Source organism: Peromyscus eremicus, chromosome 10 (genome assembly GCF_949786415.1).
Source record: "Peromyscus eremicus chromosome 10, PerEre_H2_v1, whole genome shotgun sequence".
NCBI lineage: Eukaryota > Metazoa > Chordata > Mammalia > Rodentia > Cricetidae > Peromyscus > Peromyscus eremicus.
In genome coordinates, this window is record NC_081426.1 from 53,336,406 (window position 1) to 53,353,033 (window position 16,628).

The 16,628-nt window shown below is 35.0% G+C and overlaps 1 non-coding gene across 1 annotated transcript; it reads left to right on the top strand.

The window, feature by feature from the left end:
• Positions 1–14,069: 14,069 nt before the first annotated feature.
• LOC131921354 (U6 spliceosomal RNA) lies at positions 14,070–14,176 on the top strand. Its single transcript, XR_009381973.1, has one exon. It is a non-coding gene; the product is annotated as a U6 spliceosomal RNA (small nuclear RNA).
• The last annotated feature ends 2,452 nt before the right edge of the window (positions 14,177–16,628 follow it).

The following is a 16,628-nucleotide window of genomic DNA, read 5'->3' on the forward strand; positions in this document are numbered from 1 at the left end:
CTTGATGGCTATTGGAGGTTAGAACATCACTGTTTTTTGGCGGATGGGAAATTGGTCATGCTAGGTTGGATGGCTCAAGCACTTTGCACATATAGGCAGAACTAACCATACTAATAAGATTATCAAAGGAATAAATATTGGAATACATGGAGGTTTGAGGGGAACGTGTTAGAGGACAGATCCCATGGTTTTGGGAGGAGGAAGTTTGGCTATGACTAAGATATATTTTGTACATGTATGAACTTTTCAAAGAATAAAAAAATAAAAATTAAAACCATATTGTTCAGTAAGTAGGAAGAAAAATTTGGACTTTGAAAAGAAAGATTTATAAGAAAGAAGAAATGTAGGTTGGTGTTTACTGAGTTATGTTTTGTTATATTCCCTTAAAAATCCAAAGGGTTGTTTCATTTTATTTGTTCTTTTAGTTTATATAATCATGTGTATTATACAGGAACAACCAGTATACAAGTTTGAAAACAGAAAGTTTAGAATTTGACTTTCAAATGAAAAACTATTTAAATTTTGAATGTGTATGCATTAAATATCATGAATTTGGTTTTTCTTATAGCTTTATATATATTTATGCATATTAAAACTGTGAACTTTTTGCCATTAAATATGGTAGCATATAATAATTTCAGTACTTATATGATATTTCATTTTATGAATGTATGGTGTTATACTTTAAAGTTTTTATAGGGGATATTTTTGGTACAATAGAGTATATTAGATTTCTCCAATTTCAATTTTCAAAAAGAACTCTAAACAAGAAAAATAAATAAGCATATATAATAATTATATAAAAATACACATCAAAATAACCAGGTGTAGTATGTATTACAAGATTTATATGAATAGCCTTGGCTGTACTGGAACTCTTTCTGTAGAGCAGGCTGACATCCTGAATGGAGTGCCAGGATTAAAAGCATGTGTTAACACATCTAGGTATGGTGGTACTCATCCTTAATGCCAGGCACTAGAGGCAGAGGTGTGAAGATCTCTTTGAATTTCAGTACAGCCTGATCTACATAGTAATTCCTAGGCCAAGCAGCAGTCAGAACTACACAATGTAAGATTATCTCAAAAAATAGTAATAGTAATAATAATAAAAACAATAATAATAATAACAACAACAGTAATAATAAATTGTATAACAAATTATTGTTTAGTTCCTTTCTCTGAAGAATATATAGGATACAACTGGTAATTCAAATATTAATTTTGTTAATCTTCTTTTGTTGATCATAAGAACATTTGTCCTGTTGATAAATGGAAGAATTATAAAGGCATATTTTGTCTTTGATACTCCAAGTAGGGAAGATAGGTACTGTATTTATTCAACTGAAATAAATGACATAGAACAAAAAGACAAGTGAGTTGGTCTATTGCAAAAAATTATATAACATGAAATTATTTTTGAGTTGAATGCACACTTTACTTTTATTTTGCCAGAATAATAATGAATTGAAATTTATATCTGGAAAGCTATACAAGAATGCGAATTGAGTTATTTACTAAATTATTAAATTGTACTCTGTGAGTCATTAGCTTAAAAGTTTATTATTGCATTAATCTGTGCTGTCACAGGAATCTTTTTACATTTAATATTTTCTCAGGTTCTTCCACACAGTCTCAAAGGGCTATAAAATTTTGAGAATTATCTCATAAAAGGACACTTCTTGATTTCTTTCTGGTTGTTATAACCCCAAGAGAAAACTACCAAAGGATCAGGAAAATTATTTCAAAATTTACATGCATACATTGCAACCTTGGCTTTAGAAGCAAGCATATTGCATGTCTGTCTTTATGTAGATATTTTTATATGCAAAAATCACTATCTACCAGTTCAAGAGAAGTTTTCTTGTGTATGAGGAAGAGATGTAGAGATATTCATGACTGCTTTGTAGAGTTTTACTGTCATAAATCTAAACCTTTAAGCACTGAACTTCCACTATTCTGCCCCATCCCATTATTCCCCATTTAATTGATGACACTAATCACCAAAATAAAGTCTTAGACTTCCCTGTGTGTGAATATGTCACTCCACTAGTTTTAAAGTAGTTTTCCTGTTTCCAGTGTAGTCATATTTTATTATAATATGTATATTATAAATCAGTATGATATATATAATATATATAAAATTATATATTATTTTATATATATTTATATATTTATATATAATAATATATTATATATAATATATTATATATATATAAAATCAGAAAATTATTATCAACATCAAATCTATGGATACTTCCCCCACGGATAAAGTACTTACAGTTGTTCAAAAGTTCCAAGCATAGATTCTAAAATCTATAAGATACAATTGATGCTTTTTAAGCAGATGCTTTTTATCACTAGTTCTTTCTAGTGCCTATTAGGAACAGGTTGATATTATGTTTTCCTGCAGGGGATGTCTTAGTTTGGGTTTTTATCTCTGGGATGAAACACAGTGACTAATGAAAAGCATGTTGGAAAGGAATGAGTTTATTTAGCTTACACTTTCACATCAGTGCTCATCATGGAAGGAAGTCAGGACAGGAACTCAAATAGAGTCAAGAATTGATGCAGAAGCTATAGAGGGGTGCTGCTTATTGCCTTGCGCCCGACTGCTTCATCACCTGCTTTCTTATAGAACCCAGGACCACCATTCCAGTGATGGCACCACGCACCGTGGCCCTGGATCTCCCCTATTAGTTACTAATTACAAAAATGCTGTACAATGCGATCTTAAGGTGAAATATTCTCAATTGAGGTTTTCTCCTTTAAGATAACTTTAGCTTGTGGCAACATAACATAAAAAAAAACTATTATATAATATTTAATGTAGCTTATTACTATTTCTTCTGTTGCTGCTGTAAACAGAATGAAACACACACACACACACACACACACACACACACACACACACACACACCAGAAACATGCATACCATGCAGCAGAAACAATGAAAATTAGCCTACTTTAATGAATATTGAAGAAAAAAGCATTTAATTTGGGGGCTCATGGTTCCAGAGAGTTAGAGACCATATCCATCATGGTGGAGAAAATGAAAGCATGCAGACAGGCTTTGGGCTGGAGCAGTAGCTGAGAACTTCCATCTGATCCACAGGCACGAATCAGATACAGACAGTATGGGTTTTTGAAACCTCAAAATCCACCTGTAACAACATACCTTACTTAACTAGAATAAACCTCCTAATCATTTCTATACAGTTTCACCAACTGGGGACCAAGTGTTCAAACATATGAGCCTATGGGGAGCTGTTCTCACTCAGACCACCTTGCCTTATTTTAATGGCTTCATCTAGATTTAATGAAGAACTAGATATTCATCAGTTAAGGGAAAAGGGGTTAATGAAGAAGAAGAATAGTTTCTGGTTGGCACTTGGAGTTTCTGCCTCTCCACATATCTAATATAAATACAGAGAAGGTTTCCTTTGTAAAGGCACTGTGGTCCTTCTCAGTGTCACAGAGCTTTGTCTGGAATCATTTCTATCGTTATGCAAATAATTTCTACTTATTCTTCCAAATCTGCCAGAACTATTCTCTGGAATCTCTGCAAAATTCTCAGTTACTTATTCTCTCACGCCCTAGGTACACCCACATTATTATCACTTGCCATTCTACCACAAAAGTATCATAATGATTTGTTTTACTTTAGAGGACAAGATATTCAAAAATGACTAATTTTGTTTTAAAGTAATCATTTGCTTGCTTTCCTTAAATGTCTATTCTTTTACATTGAGACTCAAAAATCAAGACCTTTTCAGATTTTTCATAAACTTAAGGACATATGAGATGAGTTTTTGAAATTCTCATCACTTTGAACCCTTATGTAAGCTTGCAAGAGACTAATAATTAAAACTGATCAGTCTCCAAACAGATTCACTTGGGAAAAGTGTGGAAAATATTGTTTTACATATGCAGCATTTTAAATGTTGGCAGTTCTTATAAGTCAACTTCCAAAAAAAATCCACTGTAACTCTAAGGCCCTTTCTGTACTAAATAAGAGTTCAAGTCCTGTGTTTCATTTTATCATTAGTTCAATAACTGTGATCTGAAATTAAACCCTCTTATGCCTTATTCCAAATTAGAATGTATTGAAAATAAGAAAAAGCTCTTGTCAAGAACATGTTTATGGACACTGAACAAAGTTTATATGACTGTTTTATTTAGTTTCTGAAGCCCATCTGAAGAAAAACACTTGGTTATGTGTGATTGCATAGTATATCTTGTTGAGGAAGAAGCTATATCTTCCATGGATGGCCATTCATAAAAGGCAAAATCTATCCTGACCCTAACAGTGAGACTCACTGAGTTACATACAAAGTGTGTGTGTGTGTGTGTGTGTGTGTGTGTGTGTGTGTGTCTGTCTGTCTGTCTGTCTGCCTGCCTGCCTGTCTGTGTCTATGTGTGGTTTGTGTATGTGTTTGTTTGGGAGTGTCTAGTGTGTTTGGGTATGTATTTGTGTGCATGTGTGTGTTTGTGTGCCAATGTATGGTATGTGTGTTTGTGTGTGTGTGTATGTAGTATGTGTTTATGTGTGTATGTGTGTGCTTGTATATCTGTGTATGGTGTGTGTGTGGTGTTTGTCTGTGTATGTGTGTGTGATAAACACATTTAAAAAAAGGATAGTAGGTGTGTAGAAGTAACTTTAAAAGTAGGAAATAAAGATTCAATCTTTTCTCATATCTGTTACATCAAGACAATAAAAAGAAGAAAAGCATGAACCTACCAGTCCTGCAGAGAGAAAAAAGACTATTCTTCACAAAAGGATATTAGCATTCAATGCAAGAAAATACAGATATTATTAAAAAAAAACAGTTTTCCCTAGCTGCTCAGTTTTAGGAAGAATGTTGATAATGGTATTTATAGTATTACTTGTTGTAAAATTTGAATATTTAAGTATATAAAAGTGATTCACATACATCAACATCAATTACCAATCATTCATAAATACTGCTTTTACATATTTGTGTTTCTTTTTTCTTTGCAACAGTCTCACTAAATAGCTAGCCTGGGATTCATTACGTAGCATAGGCTAGTCTTGAGCTTGGGATGACCTTTCTGCCTCTGATTCCTGTGAGTTGAGATTGCAAGCATTCACCACCACATCTAACTAAATTCTGTTGTAATGTAAATGTAAGTCTTATATCCAGTTTACTTTTTTTACTTGTTATCCACCCTCTACTGGAATCTGACTAAAATTTGGAGTATCTAAATGCCTTAAATATTGTTAGATTTTTTTTCAATATTTGTATTTATTTTTATTTTATCTAAAATTAACAAGATTAGAACTTTAAGGTGTCAAATGCCATTCTATAGAAGTGAAAATACAGCCTTGAATGGTTAGTTTGGTGACCAGCAAAACATAGAATGTGAAACATGGGAAACATCCAATTTTATTTCTTAAAAAAATTGTAAAAAGGAAGGAGATGTATATATCACAGCCTTCTAGGATGAGAAACTAATATTTAACTAAAAATAGCAATTTCCTTTTATTTCCTTTTGTCATTTTATTTTATTTCAAGTGTATGAGTGCATTGCCAGGATGTATATTTATGCTCTGCCTTGTATTGGCAGAAGCCAGAGAGGTATTGTATCCCCTGGAAAGAGAAGTTACAGATAGCTGTGAGGTATCATATGGGTGCTAGAATTGCATCTGGGTCCTCTGTAAGAGCAACTAGTACTCTTAACCACTGTGTCTTGTGGTGATATATTATGTTCCCCAATATATTGTGTACCCTAATAAAGCTTATCTGAGGATCAGAGGAAAAAGCCAGCCATTATATTAAACATAGAAGTCAGGCAATGGTAGCACATGCCTTTTATCCTAGCATTCAGGAGGCAGAGATCTATCCAGATCTCTGTGATTTCAAGGCCACACCAGGCATGGTGACACGCCTTTAATCCCAGCACTAACCATAAAGGTCTGGAGGTCTGTACAGACAGACAGGAAGTGATGTAGCTGGGTGGAGAGAGGAAATAAGTTGCAAAACATAAAGGCACTTAGGCATGGATATACAGGAAATCCTCTTTAGCTGAGGATTTCCAAGTGGTAAGAACATGGCTAGTTTCTTTCTGCTTTTCTGAACTCTTAGTTTTTACCCTATTATCTGGCTCTGGGATTTTATTAATAAGATCATTTAGCAATTTGTCTTACAATGTCAACTCTCTAGTACCCACCCTATTGGCCATCCTAAAAGATAGGTTAAAACTGAATTTAATTGAAACAATAAATCTATGTATTTTAGAAGATATAAGATATTTTACAATAATCAGATTGTATCTACACACAAGTGCTGTGGATATCACTATGTATAAATAAAACACTGATTGGCCAGTAGCTAGACAAGAAGTATAGGCAAGATAAGCAGAGAATTCTGGGAAGTGGAGGCGGAGGGAGGGAGACACTGCCAGCCACCTTGAGGAGAAGCAACATGTTAAGATACCAGTAAACCACAAGCCACGTGGCAACTTATAGATTAATAGAAATGGGTTAATTTAAGGTAATAAAAACAGTTAGCAAGAAGCCTGCTATGGCCATACAGTTTGTAAGCAATATAAGTGTCTGTGTGTTTATTTTATAAGTGGGCTGTTGGACTGGACTGCCGGGACTTGGCGGGATCCAGAGAGAAAACTCTAGCTACACACAAGTCACGTCTTTGGTAATAGTTTCTATACCATACTATATTTATAATTTGGTGGCATTGTTTGGTATTTACCTGAATAGTGCAGTAACTATTACCAGAAAAGTTTTATTCTACAAACTCTCAAATTGGAATTCTGGTTTAGATTTATCATGTACCACAGAAGCACAAGGATAATCCCATTGCTGAGAAAAATGTGATACTGTGTTTCCTGGCATAGATTTGCATCATGATTATTCAAATCACCTCTGGTATAATATAGAATGACATGCAAGAGGATGGCAGAGTGGTAAAATTTCAAATTGATGTGACAATTAGGTGCCATGGTAACAAGGATAAACACAAAGGCAGCATTTTCTGACATTCCCAGAGAGCGTATACAGGGAAAAAAATCCTTAAATGTTATGAATAATGTACCAATTGCAACCTGTGTGGAGAGTCAGAAGACTACAAGTTATATTTAAAGGGGTTTCTTCTCATGTATAATCAGGAGACACACACGTCTAAGGACCGATACAGTATCTAATTGTAGGGGTACAATATTATTGTACAGTTAAATGCTAAACCTGTCATATTTCAATTGCTATATCAAGAGATGATAAATGAGATTATTAGATAACACCTGTGATTTTTGTTAATAAAATATATTTGGATATAATCACAGTGTTAGCTTATGTTTATGTTATTATGTTAGCATGATTGACTCTACAGAGATCAGTTGTCCTGGCAGACAGTGTATCATCTAAAATACCCAAAGTAGCTCCCATTTTGCTTTTAAAGTGCAGTTTTGGTTCAGCGTAATGCCATAGAAATCACACCTGTATAGAAAGTGTGGGATGTATACACACATAAAATGGTGTTTTTAAGCTAATACAGATAGCAAGTTTTGATTTTTTAAAGATAATTTCAAAATTCCATGAGATAACATATGTGTGAGAAAAACAAAGTAAACATTTTTTTTTTAACAAACCATCATATTTTACACTAAGCATAAGGTTAAGGGAACAGTTGTTTTAGTAAACATTCCTGTTGCCTCTCATGTAGCAAGATTTATACAACCATAAACCAGTAGCACAAAGAAGCAATGGCTTATATACTAAAAACAATTCAAAGAATATTCTATTCAGCACGAAAGTGGTTCTTTGAGATATCATGTTAGAGGGAAACATAATGGGGTCAGGGAGAAGCCTGGTGTTGGGGAAATTCCCATGAATTTCAGAATAACAAAAGAAATTTTAGACTTTTGTGATCAGAATTGGGAAGTGACTAAGATTGTTTTGAATTACAAAAGTAAATAACATTTTATTCATATTATAGTGGCTCAATATCTATCAAATCAATTATATGTAAATGCTTGAAAGCAACCAAAAAGACTATGGATTAATTAAATGCCTAAACATTTATTAAAGCAATAAAGGATATTCAACATTTCTGATATAAGAGGTAATTGAAACAACCAACCACATTCTGATTTGATATAAGTCAATTTCAATGAGTTGAAACACATATCTGACACTATTATCAGGCCCAAAACTCTGGAGCAAGATGAGTCATAGGCCCTAGGAGAGAACCTACTTCTGATACTCTGTTAAATTATTATTTAGTAAACTAGTTTCTAATGTTGTATTGTTACATCCATGGAGTTAGTACATAAGACAACCAATATCAAAGAAGTATATTTTATTACTGTAGACTAACACAGATATCCACAACTAGTCAATATTCAAAGAATAACAGCAGATAACTCAGCCCTAAATACAACATCTATAACACATCCCCTCTTTCCAATCTCAAGGATCATTGCAGAAGAAGTGGTGGAAAGATTGTGGGAGACAGAATTGGTGTATGACTACAAGAAAATCATTTTCCAGAAGCAGCAAGCTAATTAGAGTTATGAACTCGATAGCTGTTATGATGCCATTCATAAATCCTGCGCAAGCTCATACCAGAACAATCCCATCTTGGAAAGTATTACCAGAAGTATGAACTAAGTCCCATTCATTCCAAAGGATCTACTAGCAATTGAAAGCCCCTGGGAAAGGCAAAGTCAATTCTTTAGGAGAATGATCACTGGTGGATAGACCATTTTTGAGCAGAAAGTCACATGTCAAAGAGTAAATAGGCAGCATACACTGTATGTGATAGGTTTGAAATTTCAGAAAAGTAGAGGGTAGGAAAAAGGAGATAGATAGTTGGGTAAAGGATGATTATAATCAAAATATATTGTATGAAATTCTCAAAGAATGAATAAATATGAGAAAAAACATTTAAAAGTGTGTTTTCACCCCCCCCAATTTTTTTCTTGATTGCTTAGTAATCATTTTCAGCTGCCTAGGTGGAAGTTCTTATACATCTCATGATGCTCTTATTTAGAAAAAAATGTTACTCAAAGAACAGTGCTATTGCTTGTTGTAAGGAGACAGCAAAGTGAGATGCAGTACTATATTCTTTTGATATTTACTGTAAAACTCTGCATATTTAGTTCAGAGCAATATGGCAGAGATTGAGGGGACCAGAGATGCAAAACCAATTCATGTATACCTTTACCACCACAGATGTTTATTTATTTCTTTATTAATCAGAGCAACATTGAATTTAAGAAACAACAGAGCATGATGTGATGAAAGCTTTAAAATGAATGTTATTCATCTAATAAATGACCTTACCATAACTATGTAAGAGGAGACTCCATAAGAGGGGACTCAGAATTTGAAGAGCCAGAAATTTTCAACCAGCTAAACAAATGTTCATTTCATGCTTGTTTGCCTTGATTCTTGTATAACAAATCTTCCACATATGATCACTGAGACAAGTATTTGTGGAAAACATTTCCATTTTTCACTCCTTGTAAATGTTTTAGATGAGACAGAGAAAGTTAATTGTAATGTAGTGTCTGAATTTGTACACATACAAAATTTTCCCTGAAAAATTTGTGTTCGAAGAAAAAGAGAGCTTGAGCTGGAGAGATGGCTCAGAAATTAAGAGCATGTAGTGGTCTTTCCAAGGACAATGTTTGACTTCAAGCACCTGTATAGTGTCTCACAATTACTGTAACTCCAATTCCAGGGGATCTAACACCCTTTTCTGGCTTCCATGGTATCTTTACAACATGATACAAATAAACTCATGCAGGCACAAATGCATATGTTCACATGAAATAATACATACATTATTTTTCAAAAAGAAAAGGGAATAAAGTGCAATAAGACCTCATTCAGGAACAACATACTGTAGCATGAATCTTAAAAGTTCTTATTAATAAAATCAAACCTGAGCCAGGTATTGGGGTGAACTGATAGATCAGAGAACTAGAACAAGCCACAGCTAACCTCACCTGGCCAACTTCTCAGCTGATCTTGTTTCCTCAGACTGGAAGCTTCTGTGTCCTCATCAGAATGGGTCTCAGCTAAACTGTTTCTCAAAGCCTAAAAGCTTAACCAGCCAAATGCTTAACCAGCAAAATGCCTCTGGTTTCTGGTCCTCACGCCTTATATACCTTTCTGCTTTCTACTACCACCCCCTGGGATTAAAGGCTCGCTTTCTGGGATTAATGGCATGAGTCACCATGCTTGGCTGTACCCTTGAACACATGGATTTCTGCTTCTGGAATGCTAGGATTAAAGGCGTGTGCTACCACGGCCTATTCTAAATATCTAGTGGCTTTTCTGTTCTCTGACCCCAGATAAGTTTATTAGGGTACACAATATTTTGGGGGAACGCAATATTACCACAACATACCTCATCAAAACAAATCTCAGGGCCACTGGCAATCTTTCTGTACCTTTGTATGAGTTATAGAACTATCTCCACCCAAAACAAGGTACCTCAAGAACCACAAGAGAACCCATCCACAAAACTAGGGGAAAAGTAGGTATGTGTGGCCAATAATCCTGGGCATAAACACTGCCAGAGTGTAGACAATGATGAAACTCTATTTGTTCTTGCTCCTCACATTTGTTATTGATTGGTGGTAAATTCATTTTAGTTGTATGTTTTCTTTTAATTTAATGTATTCAAATGTAATGAAATTGCCCTGTAAATCCACCTAAAATGAAATGTGGTCATCTTTAATTACACAATATACTGTTATTTTTCATATTACAAAATTCACAGTGTTACAAAGAGACAAAGCATTTGAACAATTTTGAGATATTTGACCAAATATATTTCACTGACATTAAATGATATCATTCTCAGAATACATAATTGTCTCTACATTTATAAAAATAAATGACATTATCTTCCAGGAGAAATTGTACCTTCAATGTTCTATAAATGTTCTGTTTTTTGTCTTTTGTTTTGTGATACAGAATTTCTCTGTGTGTCCTTGACTCTCCTGGCACCTGCTCTGTAGACCATGCTGACCTTGAATTCAGAGATCTGCCTGCCTCTGTCTCCTATTTGCTGGGACTAATGGTATACACCATGACATCTAGCTCATAGATAAATGTTTTTAATTAGGGACATTATTTACTTAATAAAATAAGAAAATATAAATATCCTTTATTAGTGTTTGAATGCAGACACATGCCAGCTTTGCTACCAAGTGGTTTACAAAATTCAAAAATTACTAACAATTTCATGGTAATATTTAGAACAAATAATTTTTAGTTATTTTGACTTTGTTTAAACAAACAGTGCTCTGTCATGGCAAGAAAAACATGTAATAAATGCTACAGTAAAATATTTAATCAATTTCTATGCACGTGTCTAATTGAGTTCTAACTGAGATAAGCTTTTGAGGATAGGGATTTAAAATGTGAATAAAAGTTAATTTTTAAAATTCATGTGTTTATTCTTTTCTTTTGTCAACATAATTCTTACCAATGAGTTTTTAGAACAGCAATTGTTTTCTAAATGTAACCCTTTAAACAACTCAGATGATATTTCTATCAAATTACAGTATCTGGTTTCACAGGTAAAAAAAGGGCAAGTGTGGATATGTTTATATAGTTTTCATGGTTTTTAACTATCATAATAAAAGTAATTTTCCGTCAATTATTTATTATGACTATATATAATAATATATATGTATAAATATGTGTACACTAATATGAATATTTTTGATAATGTAGTCTAACATATAAACAATCTGAAAGAAAAAAAATGATAATCTCATTAGATGCTGAAAAAGCCTTTGACAAAATCCAACACCCCTTCATGATAAAAGTCTTAGAGAGAGCAGGGATACAACAGACAAACCTAATCATAGTAAAAGCAGTACAAAACAAGTTGATTGCCAACATCAAATTAAATGGAGATGATGGGTGATGTTGCTCTGTATGCTGTGAATGTGTTGCTCTTTAAAAGTAGGTTTACTGCCGGGTGGTAGTGGCACACGACTTTAGTCCCAGCACTCGGGGGACAGAGGCAGGCAGATCTCTGTGACTTCGAGGCCAGCCTGGGCTACCAAGCGAGTTCCAGGAAAAGCTCAAAGCTACACAGAGAAACCCTGTCTTGAAAAACCAAAAAGAAAAAGTGGGTTCATTAATTTACCCTTTATCCTATCATATCTATATTCTATATTTCTATACCATATCCCCCTTTCTTCTTTTAGAAAGAGATTGACTATGACCAATAAGAATTTGCAACCAACAACCGAAACAAAAACACATAACCCATTTTGGGGGGGAATGTGGGGATAGTTTTCTAGGATACTTCTTGCTGATAAAGGGCACTGTATTCTTATGGGGATCCTGAGAAAATTAAGAATTATGGTCAAGTGTTGACTGGAATAGTCTGTGAGGTTGCATTGTCTGAGCCAGTTGCTTTTAAACCATTCTGGCTGTTGGATCATCTGGGCCATGGTATCATCAGAGACCTTTCAGGGGGTCTTGGCTTTTCAAACCTGGTCCATCTTAACCTGGAACAAATCCCCAGCCTATTGCTTTCTGTGGAAACAAAAGCAGAGCCTCTTTTCCAAAGCAACATATCCTTAGACCCAAATTTTGAAATCAAGATACATTTAAAATATATACATTGGTTTAATTTAGCAGCCTTTACAGTCAAATGTCTTTCTGCAGTTAAAAATCCCACAGACAACACAATCCAGATTCTCTGTGTAATATCTATCTTTACAAGGCTTATTTTTTATATTACCTTTACTATCTCTTTAAAGACTTTAATTTTTAAAATTATTTCTTTATATAACTGTCTATCCTCCTTTTCCTCTTTCTTTTAAGCTTATGTACAATTTTACACATCCTGTAAACCATTTAAAGTCTTGTTCCATCTATGTTGCAGGTCAAGCCTGAATGCCAGGAACTAGCCATAGAGTAGCTCAAGCCCACATCTTGTGGTGTCTCACTGCCCACATGAGATATGAAGTAGGAACCAGTTTTTGGCTCCGTTTAGAATTGTTTATTAAGTATTCTCGGGTTTAAAGAGAAAATCAAAGCAATTCCATTAAAATCAAGAACAAAAAAAGTTGTCAACTTTTCCTGTATCTATTCAACACAGTACTTGAAGTTCTTTCTAGAGCAATACGACAACTAAAAGAAATCAAGGGAATACAAATTGGAAAGGATGAAATCAAAGTATCATTATTTGCAGATGATATAAACCACCCCAAAAACTCTACCAGGGAACTCCTACAGCTGCTAAAAAACTTTAAGTGGCTGTATAAAAGAATAACTCAAAAAGTCAGTATTCCTCCTATACACAAATGATAAATGGCTGGAAAGAAATCAAAGAATCAACACTCTTTGCAGTAGCTTGAAATAATATGAAATATCTTGATGTAACTCTATCCAAGAAACTGAAAGATCTATATGGAAAAAAACTTTAAGTCTTTGAAGAAAGAAATTGGAGAAGATTTCAGAAGCTGGAAAAATCTCCCATGCTCTTGGGTCAATAGAAGTAACAGTAAAAATGGCAGACTTACCAAAAGCAATCTACAGATTCAGTGCAATCCCCATTAAAATTCCAACAAAGTTCTTTACAGAACTTTAAAAACAATCCTAGTGGGATGGCTAAAACAGTCCTCTACAATAAAAGAACTTTCGGAGGTATCACCATCCCTAGTTTCAAGCTCTAATACAGATCTATAGTAGTAACCATGTGGTATTGTCATAAAAACAGAAATGAAGATCAATAGAATCAAATCAAATACCCAGGTGTAAAACCACACACCTATGGACACATAGTTTACTACAAAGAATTAAACTATGGGGAAAAACAAGAAAGAAAGCATCTTCAGCAAATGGTGCTGATCTTATTGGATATAGGCGTGTAGGAGAGTGCAAATAGGGGTTGGGAATTTAGCTCAGTGGTAGAGCACTTTCCTAGCAAGCACAAGGCCCTGGGTTCGGTCCTTAGCTCTGAAAAAAAAAAAAAAAAAAAAAAAAGAAAAGAAAATGTGGAAAATGACAGAACTAATATCCATAAACCCACCTCCCAGTTGTAATATACCCCTTTGTGCTCGCTTCGGCAGCACATATACTAAAATTGGAACGATACAGAGAAGATTAGCATGGCCCCTGCGCAAGGATGACACGCAAATTCGTGAGAGTGCAAATAAGTCTATATCTATAACTCTGCACAAAACTCAAATCCAAGTGGATTAAATACCTCAACATAGATGCAGAATCACTGAACCTGATGGAAGAGAAAACAGGAGATGATCTTGAATGCACTGACTCAGGAGACAACTTCCTTAACAGAACACCAATAGCACAGACATTGACTGACAATTAATAAATGGAAGTTCATGAGATTGAGATGATTCTGTAAGGCAAAGAACACCATCAGTAAGACAAAACGGAATCCTACAGAATGGGATAAGATCTTCACCAACCCCACATCTTGACAGAGGGCTTACTTCCAAAATATATAAAGAAACAAAAAAAAATAGACATTAACAAACTAATTATTTCACATAAAAAATGGGGTGCAGATTTAAACAGAGAATTCTCAATAGAAGAATTTCAAATGACCAAGAAATATTTTAGGAAATGTTCAACAACTTTAGCCATAGGGTAAATACAGATCAAAATGACTCTGAGATTCCATCTTATACCTGTCAGCATGACTAAGATCAAAACACAAGTGACACCTCATACTGGAGAGGATGTACAACAAGGGGAACCATCCTCCATTGCTGGTGGGAATAAAAATTGTACAGCCACTTTGGAAGTCAGTATGGTGATTTCTTAGAAAACTGGGATTCGATCTACTTCGGAAGTCAGTATGGTGGTTTCTTTAAAAACTGGGATTCAATCTACCGTAAGACCCACCTTTACTGAGCTTGAGCATGTACCCAAAGGATGCTCAATTATACTTCAAGGAAACTTACTCAACTATGTTCATAGGAGATGTTATTGCAATAGCCAGAACCTGAAAACAACCTAGATGTCCCTCAACCAAGGAATGGATAAAGAAAATATAGCACATCTACACAACAAAGTATTACTCTGCTGTTTAAACCAAGGACACAAGGAAATTTGATGGCAAATAGAAATAGAAAAAAATCATTCTGAGTGAGTTAACCCAGACCAAGAATGACAAACATGGTATATACTCACTCAAAAGGGTATATTCTTTAAAGAATGGTAACTCTGCTACAACCCAGACCACAGAGACTAGGTAACAAGAGGGCTCATAGGGAGGTGCTCAGATCTCCTTGGGAAAGGAAAATAAAAGAGATTTTCTGAGTACATGAGGGACAGTGGAATGGGAACATGAGCGATTAACTTTGGGGGAGGTGGCAGTGGGAGAGAATATTGAAAGAGACTACTGGAAATGGAGGCAGGGCGTTTCAGGGTCAGGTCAGAACCTAGCACCAGGTAATTTCCCAGGAATCTACAAGGATGATCCCAGCTCATGCTCCTAGCTGTAGTGGATACATAGCCTGAACTGGCCATCTCCTGGGATCAAATGGGTCTAGCTCAGTTGTCATCAGAGAACCTTCAGCCTTCAACTGATGGAAGCATATTCAGACACACAACCAAACATTAGGTGGAGTTTGGGGAATTTGCAGAAGAGGGAAAAAAAGGATTGTAAGAGCCAGAGGGGTTAAGGATACCACAAGAAAACTCACAGAATCAATTAACCTTGGTTCATGGGTCTCACACAGACTGAATGGAGAGCCAGGGAGCCTGAATGGGACAGACCTACTCCCTCTGCATGTATGTTACAGTTGTGTAGCTTAGTCCTCTTCTGGGATTCCTAACAGTGGTAACAGGGGCTGTCTCCAACTCTTTTACTGGCTTTTGGGCCCCTGCTCCTCATACTGGGTAACCTTGACCAGCTTTAATACACGGGAATGTGCTCAGTCTTACTGCAACTTGATATGCCATGTTTTGTTGATTTTCACAGGAGACTTGATATTTCCTAAACAGAAATGGAGGAGGAGTGGATTGTGGGTGGGAACAGGGGTGGGGGTTGTGGGGAGCCATTAGGATGAGAGGAGCAAAGGGAAACTGAGACCGGGATGTAAAATAAATAAATAAATTTATTTTAAAAAAAAGAACAAAACTTCAATATCTTTCTAAATTTACTCTTCAGAAAAAAGGAGAGGTTACGTGAAATCATGTCTATCCTTAACTGAAAAATAACTACAGAGTAAATTTACATATATATGTGTGTGTGTGTGTGTGTGTGTGTGTGTGTGTGTGTGTATGTATGTATGTATATGTATGTATGTATATATTGGTTTTTCGAGACAGGGTTTCTCTGTGTAGCTTTGGAGCCTGTTCTGGATCTCACTCTCTAGCCCAGGCTGGCCTTGAAGTCACAGAGATCCACCTGCCTCTGCCTCCCGAGTGCTGGGATTAAAGGCGTGCCCTGCCACCGCCCAGCAAGATATATTTCTTTTATTGGGTTTATATTATCAAATCAAATAGGTAGTATACTTACTACTTTGTAATAAAATGGTGCCTAAAATTGTGATTTATGAAAAGCATATTTTAAAGTTATGAATTATCAATTACACTAAATTCATGAACTTAAATTTAGGTCTCATTTTTAAAATGGAAG